We start from the raw sequence: 6,000 nt of genomic DNA on the forward strand, positions 1-6,000 counted from the left end.
TAAATATTAGTATTATTACCATCAGTAGTTAAACTTCTATACATTTCTAAAGAGTTGTAACCAGTGCTTTCAAAAACGTTTTTTGGGTGAGTCTCAGGGAGGATCGTACCAAAAACGCTACGGGCGCAAATTGATAAGTCCTAGAATTTGGGGACTAAGCACTAAGCATAAAATCATAAGTTCTGGGCGTAAAAACGTATGCCCTGAGTGTTCTTAATTGTTATTTTTTTTATCTTTTTTTTTGCTTTAAATCATCCTTTTTATTATTAGTGTAGTGATATTTCTCAAATAGTAATTATAATACTATTATTCTTCATTATTGCTTATTAATATCTATCTCAAATAAAAATCATAATAATTTTTCTATATATTATAGGTTTTTTATAAAAATTTACTTGTAAAATCATTGAAAGTTTAATTTTACTTTTGCTTATTTTCGTAGTAATAAAATTATAAAATTGAATATACATGAGACTATTCCCGGTAGATCCATGGGACTTACTCCCTATGTCTCGGGGATTACGTCTCGCCATGTACTACATAAAACGTCTCGCCTCATGCCCCCGCCCTGTCACTCTCCGAGCCTACACCATGGACGTGGCCGGCACTCGGAGACCATTGTTGGCCCAAGCGAACCCTTGGTCTGGCTTACATACTCAGCGAAAGATAATATTAATATCTATAATGATAAATGAACTTAACTGAACTGAATAACAAAATAACTGAAAATGTTTTAAAGATTAAACATTCAACTTGGCCAAAAGTGGTAACCCAAGTCTTAACAATAAGAAAAGATAATGAAAAGACTCAAGGACTAACATTTGACTGTCTATGAAGTCTCTAATAACAACTAAGATGGATGTTGGGACAGACCCCACAACATCCTAATAAACTAAACTAGAAAGCAATGAAATGGATCCTCCGGAAAGCAAGGAAGCTCACCAACAGACTCTGAACTGCTCACTGGATCAACAATGCATCGGAATGCCGATCCTAGTTACCTGTGTCTGCATCATAATAAGATGCAGGCCAACTGACATCAGTACATTGAATGTACAAGTATGCGAGTTGGAAAGCTAAAACAACATAGGCTTGAGAGGGAAATCTGTAAGAAACACTTACCTTGGCTCTTTTCAACTCATGAATACTTACTGAACTCATTTCAATATAAAGCAGTTTAAACAAGTGCAATATAATGAAAAGTTGTTTAAAAACATGATGTCAACTTTGTGTATATACAAGGATACAACATAACTCTGAAATGTATGTAAGAATACAATAAACTAATGTATATAAAAATACAATAACTTATGTGGGAGTTTCTCTAACCGACAACCATCACATAAGAGATATAGTGATGATACAGCGTTCTACCTCACGCTGTCAGCGCATCCTATACCCGGCCAAAGGTATAGAACCTGAACTGCCTAATGGATCCACTAGTCTATTGCGAAAAGGATTCATCTAAAAAGTATGACCCTTTTCTACACATGATGGCTACATGGTTCTATGGTGACGTGAGTTATCTAAACTCATGCTCGTCCCCAATTCGGTGCTCAATATTACTTCCAAAATATACTGGCTCTTATGTTTTAAAAAAAAATACTTCTTCTGTGATTTGAGATTAGTGCTCAAAAACTTAGCTCAAAGGCTATCTTGGAAAAAAAATTCCCCTCTTGCTTCATTTAGAAAGCAATTTCTTTTTCTGAAAACTAGCTCGAAGGCTCTTTGGAAATCTCAGTTTCCATTCTTATTTAAATGTGAAAACAATTTAAATCTCTTTAATTTGGGAATACTTAGTCCCCATATACTTTTGAAGAAATGAACTTCAAACTTTACTCTTTACTCTTTACTCAACTTGCACTTTAAGTCTTAAAACATTTGGAAAAGACTCTTGGAAAACTCTAGGAACTTATCTTGACTTGACTCTTACTTCTCTTGACTTTGATCTTAAATTTCCTTGAATTGGATTATGGATTCAAGGTTCATTATCTGATGTTTATGGATGATTTCATGATGTTTAGATGTACCTTAGAGTGTTAGAATCAACTAGGAAATATAGGTACATCACTTTGGAACTAGTACGGAAAAGTGCGGGAAGAATGGGGTAAACTGGCGTCCTTGGCGCTCTGAGAGGCGTGGGGCGCCAGAGCACAAACTTCAGAGCTGAAGTTGTGGCGCGTCGCCCCAGAGGCCAAACTTCAGACTCTGAAGTGGGGCGCTCTGAGAGGCGCGGCGCCCCAACCCCTTGCCCAGACAACTCCGACTTTTCTCCTTCGTTTTTCATCTCTAAACCCTCTAAACTTCTATGGTTCTTTCCCCAAACACTTAGGATCATTAGTGCCCTCAATACCCAATAGATTTAACTTGAAAAACAACCCGGAAACACGAATCAAATCAACACTGGCATTCAACAATCAACCAACAAGAATTCAAAAATGTTCTTCAAGAACTTCACTTCTTAACATGTAAACAACTCCAAATCACTGAATTGAAACAAATTGGTGTGTGGGTGAACTAACCCATCACTAAAAGATCTCACATACCTTAATAGAGATCACCCCCGACAAATTCCACTTCAAACGGTTGACGTTCTTGGCGAAATCTTGGCTTTTCTCCTTTCTTTCTTCTTTTCTTTTTTCTCCAAGCCCTAAGCGTTCTTAAATTTACCAAAAACTGATTTAGGTTCTGTTTTTACCTCAATAAACCCCTAAAATCGAATTAGGAAATAACTTAGAGAAAAGACTACTTTGTCCTTCCCTAAATCCGGATTGGAACTTCCCTCAATCCAACAGCCCAACTTCCGAAAGGCATATCTCACTCATACGATGTCGAAATTGTGTAATCTCGGCGGCGTTGGAAAGATGTCTCCAAGGGATTTCAAACCAAATCAAGATCTGCTACTAACTAATCCTGAGCTAGGATTTATGGTCGTTTGAAAATGGTCAAAACTCACTTTCTTAACTTAGACAAAATTTCCAGATTTCCTTATTCTTTCCAAAATCAATATTTTCATATTTTAAACTCTTTATAGTCGTTTCTAGGTGCGAGATGTTACACGCCCTTTAAAACACTGGTTGTAACTGCCTCCTGAGATAGAAGGTTCCAAACTTAAGTCCAGATTAGAACAAAGGAGACTAAATTCTCTTTCACATGTAATGCTACTGACAGTTTTAGAATTTTCTATCCTATTTAGATCCTGAAATTGATGCAGATAAGATCAGTCTGGTACATCATATTGTTTTTTACCTTTCTAAGAAATGCAGTACAACTATAATACAAAAATAGCAATTCAACCATTGCAATGATGCCTCAATCCTGAATTAGTTGGGTTTTGCATATAAATTCTCTAACATCAATTTTATTCCATCTTCACCAAAAAAAATTGATAACTAAATAATTTGTACAATGAAACAAACTAGAGATATTGGTGGTTTTCAATATCGATTGTGGTTTTCGGTCCATTCCACCATCATGAAAATCTACCAACCACGTAGATATGGATAATCGAGTTCACCAAAAACATAAGAAAATGAAAAGAAATCACTTGATACTTCTCCTCTTGGAAGATATTGAACTTCATCACTGGTGATTTTTATCAATAAATAAAGACAATCCATCGACGAATCAAAAAAATAATCAAAAACTTTGTTTCCATGGCCTTAATTTTGATAGATGAACTTCTTAGAGTCCTTCTAATTTTCCAGAAACACATTTTTATCCCACACTGCCTAGAAAGAGAGATTTTATGTAACCAAGTAACCAATAAAATAGCCCGGCATAACACATAGAAAATCATACCTTTCTCGGCCTTTTGGCTAAGATCAAGTGTAGTATCTGTTCTTATCAGTTTAATATCTGATATGTGCGTCATCGACTCACACGATATTAACTCTATTTTTTAAGGGGGGAGGTTCACCACGGTAGCTTGCTATTGGGGCCTTCATGAGTCGCCTTGGTGTTGCACTACTGCCTCTGCCTGGCTCACCCCACCAATTCTAGTTATAAAAACCTTTGATTTCATAGAAGTACATAATTTTGGGCAGTTTGATACGTCAGAGCTCTCTATGCCATTCCAAGTTGCACATTTTAATTAAAATCAGATATGAACTAATATTAGCTATAACTTATAAAATCTTGACAATTAGACTAATGTTTCAACCTACCATTTGGCACCTTTTTATTTCAGTAAGATGTACTGTACTACTACTAAAGATAAATGGTGATGCGAAGAGAGCTTTAGTGAACAACTAACGCTACACAACATTTATAACAGAAAAGAATGACGGATAACAAAAAAGAAGAAGGCATAGATGCCAGAATTGTCAAACTACTTTTGATATGAAAAAATATTTTGAATAGTGATAGACTTGAAGTGGATATCAACAAGAGTGATGCCTTTCTACTTTTGTTTAAGAAGAAAGTTCATGAATATTGACAGTCTTGTGAAGTGGATATCAACAAGATCTTACACAATTATGTATTTATTTTGCTTTTCCTTCTAGTTTTAACGATTAAAGTCGTAATGATATGTGTATTGTATTATTTCTTTCTTTCTTGTGTGTCTTTATGATATCTCTTAAGTTTAATTTTTATACCAACTTCTGATTGGTGTGAGTTTATAATTTCTTTTAGTTCAAATTAGTATTTTAAAATGCTAGAGTATATCCTAAAGAGATATCACTTCCTCACGAATTTATCTTAATTATGGTTGAAATTCTCCTCAAGTATAAATCAAATTTAAAATTTATAATTATTTTCTCTTGGTTCAAATTAGTAACTTAATTATGTTGAAAAATCTGCTAATTACTAATCAAATTTTAAAATTTATAATTGATGGTTTAAAAGAAATAAATCTTAATGATTAAAATATATTCTTTATTGGTGTTTGCTATGTAAGTTATAAAAACTATCGAGAAAAATGCATGCGTGAAAACTTTAAAAAAATTATATACGCAAAAAAGAAATATTTATATTATTTAAAATAATTAAGACATGATCATTGTTATAGATATTATAAAGAAATGATTTAACTTACTTTTTCATCATAAGATCAAGTTGTATTAATTTCATATGACTCCATAATAATTGTTTATTATATTTCTATAAAATTAAATTCATTAAACATAATTACGATTCATATTTGGTTAGAGAAGGGTGGAAAAGATCGAAATGAATAAAGTCAAATTTAATTATGCAAATAAATGATATAAAGTATTAACTAATATTAGTTTGTTTTATACAGAGGAAATTATAAATTAGTGATAGACTTATCACAAAAATTTAAAATAAGAAGATGATGTATGTATATGTAGTCAAATATATATTGTATGGATAAATACATGCGTAGAAATTTCCACGGTTAAAACATTACTCGCTAGTTAATTGTAACCATTACTTATTGACAATAAAAGTATATTAATTATAATAAACAAACTCAATATATCTAATATATTCTTCAAAGTCTATTTATTTGGTTGGTTGCCACAGTGTAATTACACATGTCCTGTTTGGATGCCACAGTGTAATTACACATGTTCTGTTTGGATGGACAATTGCAATCATAAAATTATAATAAATTTTAAAAATAAAAATTAATTATTTAAAATTTATACTAGACAAATAAAAAACTTTATAAATGACATTAAATTAAATATTTAAAATATATATTCTTGTTTGAAAAATATATTAATTAATAAACATATTTTCTGTAACTAATATTATGAAAAAATAATTGATTTATATTTTTTCAAATTAATATATTTCAATTGAATTGATCGTAACAACTAAAAATATGAAGTTTCTACGAACATTGTGAAATGCATGTTTGATAAAAAGAATAATATATAAATAAAATGTCATAAATTATTAAATGTTTGACAAAAATATATTCTATCAAGTCTAATTAAAAATCACGTGCAATGTAAATTCAATATTACTAAAACAAATGAAACTGAAAATATAACATAGGTTATAAATTCAAAACAAAAAATTTAACAT

General features: G+C 31.8%; 1 non-coding gene across 1 annotated transcript; it reads left to right on the top strand.

Annotated features, from left to right (window-relative positions):
• Nucleotides 1-3,797: 3,797 nt before the first annotated feature.
• LOC125824714 (U2 spliceosomal RNA) lies at nucleotides 3,798-3,993 on the top strand. The gene has a single exon (XR_007442794.1). It is a non-coding gene; the product is annotated as a U2 spliceosomal RNA (small nuclear RNA).
• The last annotated feature ends 2,007 nt before the right edge of the window (nucleotides 3,994-6,000 follow it).

The sequence above is a fragment of the Solanum verrucosum genome, unplaced genomic scaffold (genome assembly GCF_900185275.1).
Source record: "Solanum verrucosum unplaced genomic scaffold, falcon-dt-bn FXZP01000022.1, whole genome shotgun sequence".
NCBI classification, from domain to species: Eukaryota; Viridiplantae; Streptophyta; class Magnoliopsida; order Solanales; family Solanaceae; genus Solanum; species Solanum verrucosum.